At 39.3% G+C, this 12,934-nt stretch overlaps 1 protein-coding gene across 1 annotated transcript in view; it reads left to right on the forward strand.

Moving 5' to 3' along the window:
* Window positions 1-4: 4 nt before the first annotated feature.
* SNAP23 (synaptosomal-associated protein, 23kDa) overlaps window positions 5-12,934 on the forward strand; it is a 39,850-nt gene continuing 26,920 nt past the window's right edge. The window contains exon 1 of the mRNA XM_005860310.2: window positions 5-77. The gene's annotated coding sequence lies outside the window, so the exon portion shown is untranslated. The remainder of the gene's footprint in view (window positions 78-12,934) is intronic.

The following is a 12,934-nucleotide window of genomic DNA, read 5'->3' on the forward strand; positions in this document are numbered from 1 at the left end:
CCACAGGGCGCAGCCCGCCGTCGGGTCCTTGGTGTCCGAGCAGCCTCGGCCCGGAGAGGAGTGACCGGAACTGCTGGGTGAGTCTCCAGGAGTGGGGCTAGGGGTGTTGGCCGGGGTGACGATTGAGATAGCCCCAAGAAGAGAAAGTATGTCGTGACGATGGAAAAGTTGATGGGGTCGGGCTTTGGGGGAGGGGGGTGGGGGACGTTCCGACCCGGCTGGGGCAAGTCGGGCCCGGAGTGGGGACGCGAGGCGCTGGGACCCTGTCGGGGGGCTGGCGGAGGAAGGGTGGCGGGATGGTGGTTCCCTGGACCCCTTCCTTGAACCAAGCGAAGGTGACCCCCACTGCTCACCACCCATCCCCACCGTGCTGCTCCGGGACGGGTCAATAGCCTGTCCGGTGCCTACAGGGATCAGACAACTTGGACTCGTTGTTTGAAGAAGGTCTCTGGGGTTCACGGCGTTGGAGAGTCCACGCTCTCGAGGAAAGCCCATTCTTTCCGCGGCTTTACCGCAGAAGCGCGAAAAAAAAAAAACAACGGATCGATAAAACGAATTTCACAATTCGGGGCTGGAGTAGTCAGGGGGCCGGGGGAAATAATGGAAAGTGCTGTTTTCACCTCGTCATTTTTATGGTCATTAGTCACCACAGTGTTAGGAAAGGCCGGCGAGGGTAGAGGAAACCGAAAAACGTGGAGGTTGGGAAAAGAAGATGAGAAGGGAATATTATTTTGCCTTTTGCTACTTGTCATCTCCTAGTGGAGGGGGGAGGAGTGACTGGGAGAAGGGAGTTTGGAAACGAGCGGCTTCTGACAGTGTTCCCGCAAGCTTGTGAAAATAATGTACCTTCTTAGTAGCAGATATTTCAAGAATGGAGAAGGATGCTTCATCTGTCCTGGTGCCCTGAAGCCGGGTTTTCATATCTCCCGGGAAAATACCGCAGATACCCCGATAGAAGTGGTTCTCCCACATTCTTGCCCAGCCCAGATAACCACATTTGAAATCCATGAGACATCATTAGCTAGAACACTTGGGAATCTAATCTTAAAATACCTCATATTAAAATTTTTTTAAAAATGAGTATTTCTGCCATCAGCAAAATAGATGCCTAGGCATTCATTCAGTGATCGCTTGTCATTCATTCTTTTGGCAAGAGTTAGTGAGAAAGAACACATTTATGTAAATACTAGAGGTCCAGTGCATGAAATTTGTACACTGGAGGTGGGGTCCCATCAACCCGGCCTGCACCCTCTCACAGTCCAGGAGCCCTTGGGGGATGTCTGACTGCTGCAGTTGCGCTCCCCTGCGTGAGCCCCAGTTTCTGGCCCACTGACCACCAGGGGCCAGCTCCTGAGCATCTGCCCCCCTGGTGGTCAGTGTGTGTCATAGCGACCAGTCCTTCTGCTGTTTGGTCAATTTGCATATTAGCCTTTTATTGTATAGGATAGGATTAGCAAATATGAGGAGAAACACCTTTTCCCCCATTACCGTAAGTAAATAAAATGATCATATAAATTAACCTACAGTTTGAATATTTATCAGTGTTTCTAGGGGAGTTTGTTTTGTTTTGTTTTTAGTCAGGTGCTTGTCTTGTGGATATGCATTAGGAAACTGCTATCTTAGTTTCAAAATAGGAATAACTTATTGTGCCATTATTTTCTTAGTAGTGCACTCTTTCCTGTAAACAGAAGAATTTCTGTATGCGTCTTAGTATTTGTTGATTTTACTCAAAATGAACTTAAGCATAGTAATAAGCTCGCTCAAGATCAAATATTTTCTAATCTTTCAGAACACAAGAAGAAAGCAAACAACAAAAAACAGGCCCTGTTCCTCATGGAACAGCTGTCAGTACCTTTTAGAAGACTATCTGTTATTTTACTTCATATTTTTAATGGGCTTTTAAAAAAACATTACCCTTTTCCAAAGTGATAATCTATGAAATCATACTTTTGATGTATTTTATACCTTTTTCTGGTATACATTATAGTAAATATGTAAATACTAAATACTGTTGCTTATGTCATGGCTAAAAACATAGCTTGTTCTCACTCTGTACTTTGGAAAATACTGCTTTGGGTCCTAATCTATTCAGTTTTTAAATAAAGTGAAAATTGCACTACCTAAACTGTAAGGCTTCAAAGTTCTGTGAGCCCTATGATGGCCTTCACTATTATGACACCGTTATAGTAAATTATTTGGTTTCACCAGGTGAAAGTATATTAGAATAGCAAAAGGAAAAAAGGATAGTTACTCTGAGATTTTGTGAAATCAGCTGCCTTTTTTTTTCCTTTTTCTTCTGCCTAAGACGCTTTCTTTTCCTCCTTTGGTTTCTATGTCTTAAACATTCTGGAAACCTATTTTTTAACTCTATTTGTATTCTGCATTATGTATATACTAGATCCCTGGTGCACAAATTCATGCATGCGTGGGGTCCCTTGGTCTGGCCGGTGATCGGGGCCAATTGGGGGCTGTGTCACCTAGTCCCCAATGGGGCCGATTGGGGGCTGTGTCGCCCAGTCCCCAGTGGGGCCGATCGGGGCTGGCTGGTTGGGGGGAGAGATCGTGGGAGGTTGGCCAGTTGCGGGAGGTTGGCTATGAGAGTGCACTGACCACCCAGCCGGCCAGGGGAAGGGACTGTGGGAGGCTGGCTGTGGGAGTGCACTGACCACCAGGGGGCAGCTCCTGTGTTGAGCATCTGCGCCCTAGTGGTCAGTGTGTCGTCATAGTGACCGGTCAACCAATCGAGAGGTCATCTGGTCGTAATGGTCGCTTAGTCTTTTATATATATAGATAAGTAAGCATTTATAATATATGATGTTGCTTGAATCCAAGAGTGCTGAACTTTTTACTCCAGTGCTATATTTTGTTTTTGGGTCTGTAGATTGACAGAGGAGTAGATGACAAGGACTGGTATTTTCTTTGTTGTGGAAAGTGGCTTGAAACAGATTGATCTACAGTGCCTCCAACAATTGGAGGAAGAGAATTGTGGAGCCGAGTACATACAATTGTGCATGTACTGTGTAATATTGGAGGTGAAGGTGGTGTTTTATTTCCACTCATTTAAATTCACTGATATTTTGGATTTGACTTTAATTTAGGTTGTGTTGCTACTAAAATATTTAAATCACTGATCACCATAGTTTTATGGAATTCCCTCATCTTGTTGATTTTGTGAGTTCTGTAACTTGGATTTAAAGCTTGTTTTAAATTTATTTTAGCAATGTTTTGACAATTGAGATTACCTTTATATGGACCCTTGATGCTTATAAAATAAAATCCAAACTTTTTGGTATAGTATACAAAGCCCTTCACAACCTGTCTCCTGCCTGCCTTTTAAAGCCACCCTGCCCTTGTATGTATGTTAAATTCTTGCAGGACTATTGATGCCTTACATTGTGGCACTTCTTTGATAGTCTGAAACCACAATTTCTTTCGAGTTGATCATGCTTGGTTTTCATTCCCAAATCATAATCATGATAGATGTTTAGCAATTATTATGAAAAACTTGAATAGTTTTATTGAGTAATACATGACAGCCAAATGCTTTGCATGAATTAGCTCAGTCCTTATAACAACATTTGATGTAAGCATTATATTCTCATTTAATGAGAAAACTGAATCACAGAGAAGTTAAGTAAGCAATAGTCAGGATTTGAAACCACTATGCCTCCAAATATTGGGCGCTTAATCACTGCACTGTATTGCCTTTTGTTTAAATGAGAATGCCACTCCTTTAATCTACTGTGAGGGGGATATTCTTTTCCAGGGACCTGAATTCTTATACTTTCATCTGTGGCATCTGAATCCTGGTATCGGAATATTTGAGAACCTACCCAGAAAGCTTCTAGGCGAACTTGGAATCAGAGCCAAAATTTTAGATAGTTTGGGTGAATATTTCATTCTGGCAAGGTGAAACCTTGCCAGTCATCCCCACCTCACACTTGGTATCTTCCTGGCAGATATCATATTTATTTTTGCCAGATTGTATTTTCCTTCCCTAGAAGATGAATGCTCTATTCTCTCTCTCTCTCTCTCTCTCTCTCTTTCTCTCTCTCTCTCTTAAATGTTTTATTGATTTTAGAAAGGAAGGGAGAGGGGGAGAGTGAGAGAAACATTGATGTGAGAGAGAAACACCAATTAGTTGCCTCTTGCACACGCTGGGCTAGGACAAATGCTGCATTCCTTGAGCCTCCTTATCTTTCATATAGAGCATTCTTTTTCTGTTCTCACAGCCATTTTTTAGACAGGGTCAATATAATAAATTACTTGATTATAATCACATCTAGAGTAAAATTGTGGAAGTTCCAAGGTTGAGCAGGATTTAAAAACTAGGTCTTGACATCAAGCGATTAAGTTATAATAGGTGTTTCTGTAAAACTGACGTGTAATTTTGGTCTTTTTGGTTCATGTTTGTTGGTGGTACTTTCTCACTCAGCAGTATACAATCATGTGTTTGAATCATGTGCTTCAGTGCTGTTGGAAACCAAGATATTTAATAGATATGATTAGTGGTGTGCTTACATGTATATTGTTTTGGGGCCTGTACATAGAATAGTTAAAGTTTTTCCTGTAAAAGGAAGTTAAAAGGAAAGAGGAAGTAAAAAGGGGAAGCTAGCTTTAACATAAATAAGACTCTTATCTAATGCCTTCAGGAAGAATTAAATTTTCTAACTTGAGCATGGATTCTTTTTTGCCTAACCCAGAGTATTTAGAATATTTTGGAATTCTCTGCAACTGTACTTTTTGAGTAATTGGGTGGACATTTTTCCTTTCTCCCCTCCTTCCTTCCTTTTTTAAAAAAAATATTTTTATTGATTTCAGAGAGGAAGGGAGAGGAAGAGAGAGATAGAAACATCAGTGATGAGAGAGAATCATTGATCAGCTGCCTCCTGCACGCTCCACACAGAGTATCAAGCCCGCAACCCAGGCATGTGCCCTTAACTGGAATCGAACCCAGGACCCGTTAGTCCCCAGGCCAATGCTCTATCCACTGAGCAAAACCAGCTCGGGCCCTTCCTTCCTTCTTTATGTGTAAACATTTTTTTTTTTTAAATTTCACTCCAGTCTTTTTTTAAAAATATATTTTTGTTGATTTCAGAGAGGAAGGGAGAGGGAGAGAGAGATAGAAACATCAGTGATGAGAGAGAATCATTGATCAGCTGCCTCCTGCACGCTCCACACAGAGTATCAAGCCCGCAACCCAGGCATGTGCCCTTGACTGGAATCGAACCTAGGACCAACCCTTCAGTCTGTAGACCGACGCTCTATCCACTGAGCCAAACTGGCTAGGGCTATGTATAAACATTTTTTTAAAAATATATTTTATTGATTTTTATAGAGAGGAAGGGAGAGGGATAGAGAATCAGAAACACCGCTGAGAGAGAAAAACCGATCAGCTGCCTCCTGCACACCCTCCACTGGAGATGTGCCCGCAACCAAGGTACATGCCCTTGACCGGAATCAAACCTGGGACCCTTCAGTCCGCAGGCAGATGCTCTATCCACTGAGCCAAACCGGTTTGGCTGTATAAACATTTTTAACGTTTAATGTTAAAAATGGAATCTAAGAGCAAAAATATATTCCTAAAAATAAACTAAATTGTTTTACTCAGTAATGGCCCATATCTGAATTTCTACTTTGTTCTCCCTACTGGGGATGTGCCCGCAACCAAGGTACATGCCCTTGACCGGAATCAAACCTGGGACCCTTCAGTCCGCAGGCAGATGCTCTATCCACTGAGCCAAACCGGTTTGGCTGTATAAACATTTTTAACGTTTAATGTTAAAAATGGAATCTAAGAGCAAAAATATATTCCTAAAAATAAACTAAATTGTTTTACTCAGTAATGGCCCATATCTGAATTTCTACTTTGTTCTCCTTAATCCTTTCTCCCACTCCTTCCCTTTATTTTTCATTATTCATCTCTAGAGTCTTCAAGAAAGAGTGCTTAGGTGTATTGTGCATATACTTGTACTTCCTTAGGTGCCTAGAGTGGCACCTAATAACTGACAGCATGAGATACCAAGTGTGAGGTAGGCATGATTGACAAGGCTTTCTCTGTCTAAAAGTATTTTGGCTCTGATTCTAAGTTTACCTAGAACTTTCTGGTTAGCTTCTCAAATATTTTGATACCAGGAGTCAGTTACTGCAGATAGAGAACATAACAAATAGCATTAATATATAAAAGCTCAGTTCATTAATAATTGTCATTGCTAGGCACTGTACTAAGCACTTTGTATATATTAACTAATTTTATTTCTGAAACAACCCAGGGAGATAGAACTGTTAACAAATGAGGAAACTGATATTTGAATAGGTTAAGTAAACTGCCTGGGTATCAGAGCTAAGATGAATTCACAGTCTATCAGAGTTTGTGTTATTAGCCACTACGTGATGCTCACTCAACACGATTTATTAAATTATCTCATCTTATCCAGAAGTAGCAAGCTTAGTCACAGGAGAATTCATAACTAAAATCATATTCAACCCAACTAGCCCTTGACAGTAGTTCAGTTGGTCATAGCCTTAGGCTAAAAAGATTTTAGTCCAGTAGAGAGGCAGCATTTATGTTCATGAAACAACTAAGAAAACTGAAAAAAATGAAAAGGAAAACTATATATTTGGACACAGTGGAAAAGAGTGCTTTATTTTCTGTATCCTAACTACAATGTATCATAAAATACCTATTTCAAAAGAAACAAGGGTAGTTTTCTTGACATCAAAATATGTTCCCTTACTGATAGCAGATGTGTGAAAGATACTTGGAATTAATTTAGAGAAATATATTTTAGGACTAGAGTTCCTTTCTGCCAAACCTACAAGACTGGGCAGGCTACTGACTCCTCATTGCTTTTAATCCATGAGAGCAGCGGTTCTCAACCTGTGAGTTGCGACCCTTTTGGGGGTAGAACGACCCTTTCACAGGGGTTGCCTAAGACCATCAGAAAACATATATAATTACATATTGTTTTTGTGATTAATCACTATGCTTTAATTATGTTCAATTTGTAACAATGAAATTGGGGGTCACCACAACATGAGGAACTGTATTAAAGGGTCGCGGCATTAGGAAGGTTGAGAACCACTGCATTAGAATAAATGAGTTTCAACTCTTTTGGGGAGGTCACCATAGCTAGACTGTAGTTTTCACCACATTGTGTTCTGACAGCCCTTGTCTATAATTTCCCTCTTCAGTTGGGCTCTGGTATGACTTGCCTTCTTAAGACCACAGGCCCTTGCAAACAACTGCTTTCTCTTTCTCAGCTACTATCAAGTCTGTTCCAAGAAGGCCCTCAACCGCCATCCTTTCCCATGACCAGTAAGGATTGTGTATTATAGAAAGAGCCTAAGAGCCAGAAAAGTTGCATTTTTTTCTCTTAGCATAAAGAAGTTGGACTAGTTGATTTCTGAAGTGTATTTCTCTTCAGAGATAATTCTCTGAGATGAGAATTAAACAGAAACATTGTTCTTATATAATTGATTGGTTAATTAGGCAGAAATTTCTTAGGCTAGTATTTTCCCAATGATGTTTCATGGAAGCCTGTTTCCTTGGAATTAATAAAAATATTCTTGGAAGGAAGGATTTTATGGCCATCTACATTTGACTGGGATAGCCACAGGTTTCTTCACTGCTTCAGGATTTCTGATTTCCAACCAAGAATTTAATCATCCAGCCAGTCAGTGATGCCAGGAAAAATATAAAAATTAGGATGTTGGGAGGGAGGTATAAGAGCTAAATATATTCATTGTTGAAAGTCAGTGGATGATATTCAAAATTGAAAATATCAAGAAACAACACTAGCCCTAGCTGGTGCTCAGTGGTTAGAGCATCAGCCCTTGGACTGAAGGATAGTAGGTTTGATTCAGGTCAAGGGCACAATCTTGGTTGCAGGGCTGTGACCCTGCAGGAGGCGACCAATCCTTGTCTCTCTCTATCAGTCTCTCCCCCTCCTTTCCACTCTCTCTCTAAAAAATAAAAAAATAAATCAATGGAAAAAATATCCTCCGGTAAGGATTAACAACAACAACAAAAACACTATAAGCTCTGATCTAGAAATGTGGGGTTAAATACTAGAAAAACCAGTACTATTGAAAATTTTGCCTCTGGGGTCCTGGAAGCAGGAATTGGTTTGGGACAGTTCTATTATAGAACTATTCGACTTCTCATTTGATTAAAATTAAATATGAAAAAATACAAAAATCTTCAAAAATAGTTTTTACTGGCTGAACATTCCATCATGTAGTTACAACATAAATTATTCAGTCAAATCCCCTACCATTGATTGTTTAGATCACTTTAATATTTTTAACATTATAAATAATACTGGGACTAATGTGTTTTTGTCTGTATCTATGATTTTCTTTTAGGTTGCTAAAAGTGGAAAAAGGCCAGAGTAAGAATATTGAAAAATTTCTTGTATATATTGCATTATCTTTAGGAAGTTTGGTTTTTAAAAATCAACATTTTATTTTCATAAATAGTGGCCAAGAAAACTTTAATTTTATAGGTGTGAGACTTGAAATACCCACAAATATCCTGGATGCTAGAAAAATACTATTTATATAAATATTTCTTGTGTCATTTGGAGCTTGCAACATTTTTTTATCTTTTAGAGTTTTTCATCTCCTTTCTTCTCCAGGAAGAAAAGTGGTAGTTGGCAAACAGAATAGAACAACCATGTTAAAAAATATACCTGCCCTGGCCTGGTAGCTCAGTTGGTTAGAGCGTTGTCCTGATACACCAAGGCTGCAGGTTTAATCCCCTGTCAGGGAACTTACAAGAATCAACCAACAAATGCATAAATAAGTGAAACAACAAATTGCTGTTTCTCTCTCTCTCTCTCTCTCTCTCTCTCTCTCTCTCTCAAATCAATCAATAAATAAAAGTTTTAAGAAGGAAATAAACCTAATACCTTTCTTCATTAAGATCCAAGTACAGTCTGTGTTTACAATAACTTCTTGGAATTCTGAAAACATACTTTTCTATCTTTTTTTTTCCTTTTCCATCTTTTTAAAAGAGAAAAGAGTCCAAGTTTTCTTCCTTGTAAACAAGGGAACAATTGTTCTTTTTAACTGGCACTCCTGGCTATTTTCCATTATTAATCAAAGGTTTGTAGTTATTACATAATTTTTGCTGCTACTGAAGTCGTAGAGTATTCTGAAACCTGTCTAGAAAACCAGTGTATGTTTATAATTTTTCTAACGTTAAAGGTAATAAAGTTCTTTTTATAGAATATTTAGAAAATACATTATTGTATAAGGCAAGTAAAAATAACTTGTAAAATTTTTTTAAAAAATATTTTTATTGATTTCAGAGAGGAAGGGTGAGGGAGAGAGAGACAGAAACATCAATGATGAGAGAGAATCATTGATTGACTGCCTCTTGCACACCCCCTACTGGGGATCGAGCCGGCAGGCTGGGCATGTGCCCTTGGCTGGAATCGAACCTGAGACCCTTCAGTCCGCAGGCTCTATCCACTGAGCAAAACCAGCTAGGGCTGTAAAAATTTTTTAAAACACTTTTAGTCTATCTTATTTAAGTTGGAGTTCAAGTTTACATTTTGAGCCTTTAGTTTTTAAAGTATACATATTTTTATATGTAACATTAAGATTTATTGATAGAATATAATAGTGTATAACCTTGTATAATGACCATTTTAAATCTCTAAAAACAATTCAGTGTTTTCAGATATACTAACTAACATGTACATAATGATTTTGATGTTGCCTTATTTAGATTTCACTTTCTCTTGCACCCAGTTATTAATTATAGCCAGGAGTGCCAGTCTAGATAAGTACCTATCAACTGGAAACTTGGTTTAATTAAACCTGTTTAATATCTGTCTTGACATGTGCAGACTCATGACTGGCATGAAAATAGTTTAGATGTATAGCCTAAACAGTGTCATCAACTTTAACGTTCAAATTTAGCCTTACAGATTGAAGTTAATGTTAAGTATCTCTTATTTTCAGTGGCATTTAGATAGATGTCATTCATATTTAACATCGTTGCTTTACTTTCGGAGAAAGAAAACGATAATAGTTGCTACTATTTCTATCTGCTTCCCTAATAATATTAAAAGAATGGCTAACACTTGATTACCAGCCATGCCTCAGGAACTGTGTTAAGCACTTTGTATGGATCATCTTTTTAAATGTTTACTTTAAAAGCCCATGAAATAGATTATCTCCATTTTACAAATGCAAAAATCAGGTCTTAGTAGAGTTAGGTAACTGTCCAAGGTTTTTCAGCAAATACATTGTGGGACCATAATTTGAATGCTAGAGCTCCCATTACTCACCACTATCCTATCCTGCTTTGAACAGAAGTTGCACTTGTTTCCACAGAAGGTTACCATGAAAGTCTAATCAAAATATGCCAAAGAGAATTGCAAATTTTAGCAAACTGTTAAGAGTACAGTAATAAACTATATGAGTATAACACATGGAGCAACTTACATTGTGATTAATTTTTCTTTTAAGATAAGGAATAAGGCAAGAAACTAACTTGGTAGGATATTTTAATGCAAAATCCTTGCTTTTCAGTATAAAATGGATTATTTTATAAAATCATTCTTATATTGGTCTTGGGAGGACAGAACACTGTGGGATTGATAGTGATTTAAATTGTTTTCTCCATTATTTCCTGTGTCTCTGTCCATTTTTATCAATGAAGACATATGGATCTCCTGTTGATTAAATTCTAAGCCCTTTTTTTTCTTTGTATTCCTTCTTCCCAGGTCTAAGTTATTATAAAACAGCTAAAAACCTTGGTTACCCTGGACTTTCTAGTTCTTCCATTTAATTGTCTTTGAATCTGTGGAAGAAATCAGATTTCATAGTTTTATTTTATTTTTTATTGAATTTATTGGGGTGACATTAGTTAATAAGATTATATAGGTTTCAGGTGTACATTTCTATAATGTGTCATCTGTATACTTAGTGTGTTATCTGTTCACCACCCCAAGTCAAGTCTTCCATCAGGAAGGATGCCTAGCCTATTTTCTGATATCCAGCACTTCTTATATCATCTTATATTTGTTAAGGGTAGGTGCATCAAACAGTAAGACTTTTTACCAGACCATGAACTATCCTTGGTTTCAGAGTAGATGCAAGTTTGAATATTAAGTCTGTGCTTTACTGACTCGGTCACCCTGGGCAAATTACTTATTTAAACTGAGCCCTAGTTTCCCCATCTATAAAGTGGCATAACAGAGATAATGATATACTATATAAATACTTAGTAGAGTACGTGACATATAGTAGGTACTCAATGAACATTTCTTCCTCCTCACTCCCCTCAAGGTTTATAATAGAAAAGAAATTAAGGATAAATTAAAAGTCTTCTAGTAAGTCCAAATAGATCATAGTAAAGGAGATAAGATGTAAAAACTTGCCCTAACTGGTTTGGCTCAGTGGATAGAGCGTCAGCCTGCGGACTGAAGGGTCCCAGGTTCGATTCTGGTCAAGGGCATGTACCTTGGTTGCAGGCACATCCCCAGTTGGGGGTGTGCAGGAGGCAGCTGATCGATGTTTCTCTCTCATTGATGTTTCTAACTCTCTATCCCTCTCCCTTCCTCTCTGTAAAAAAAAAAAAAAAAATCAATAAAATATGTTTTAGAAAAAAATATATAAAAACTCTGAAAAAATTTATTTTTCTCTCAAAGGCACATGGTTAGTATAGTGTGTTACATTCCTCAAGCATTGGGAAAATAACAGATATTTAATCTATTAGTTTATATCTAAGGAAAAAAAAGTGAGTTTAATGGGATCTTTGTGTCAGGTGATGTTTCATTTCCCCTCCCACTCCCTCCCCTAATTCTCTTTACTTCAGCATTCTGGATAGCCCTTTCCTGACTTCATGAGGAAAACTACTGGAGATAATAATAAATATGAGTAAAGCTATGTAGCTAATTCTGGGTTGTAACCGCCCCGACACTTCTGAGGAGTTTGGTAAAGACTAATAAGAGCCTGTGGAGTATTCTTTGTTTCCTTTTGTCCTTCCCCTTACAATTCTGCTTTATCTCTCACTCCCATTTATTTATTTATTTTTTTTTAAAATTTTATTTTTTTATATTTATTTTGGAGAGGGAGAGATAGAAACATCAATGATGAAAGAGAATCATTGATTGGCTGCCTCCTGCATGCCCCCCACCCGGGATGGAGCCCCCAACCCAGGCATGTGCCCTTGACCAGAATCGAACCCAGGACCCTTCAGTCTGCAGGCAGACACTCTAGCCACTGAGCCAAACCGGCCAGGGACTCTCACTCCCATTTATAATAATAAAAGCATAATATGCTAATTAGACCAGACAGCCCAACGACCTTCCAGACGACCTTCCAGAGGAAGCCAGGGCTGTGAAGGCCAAGCCCCTTGCACAGATTTCGTGCATCAGGCCTCTAGTTTACTACAATCATGAGTGCAACATCCTCAAGAATCCAAAGTAAAAAAGTTTTAGGAAGCCTGAGTCCTAATGTCAGCCTGCCAGACATGTGAGAACTTTACAGTCTGTTTCTTGTCTTGTGTGTCACCTGCTCAGGGAAGGAAAAAAGTACTAGGAAGCACATTTGAGTTCACTGAAAGGGTGTGTTCTTCCAGATATCCCTGTTGCCATGCCAGTAGTGACTGTTCACATCCATCTCTCAGCTACATATGCTTATATTTATACTAGAGGCCCGGTGCATGAAATTCGTGCACGGGGGGAGGGGGTCCCCTCAGCTCAGCCTGCACCCTCTCCAATCCAGGACTCCTCAGGGGATGTCTGACTGCTGCTTTAGGCCCGATTGGGCCTAAACTGGCAGTCGGACATCCCTCTCACAATCCGGGACCACTGGCTCCTAACTGCTCACCTGCCTGCCAGCTTGATCACCCCTAACCGCTTCTGCCTGCCAGCCTGGTCGCCCCCAACCACCCCCCGCCAACCTGGTCACCCCC

The sequence above is a fragment of the Myotis brandtii genome, unplaced genomic scaffold (genome assembly GCF_000412655.1).
Source record: "Myotis brandtii unplaced genomic scaffold, ASM41265v1 scaffold133, whole genome shotgun sequence".
Lineage (NCBI taxonomy): Eukaryota > Metazoa > Chordata > Mammalia > Chiroptera > Vespertilionidae > Myotis > Myotis brandtii.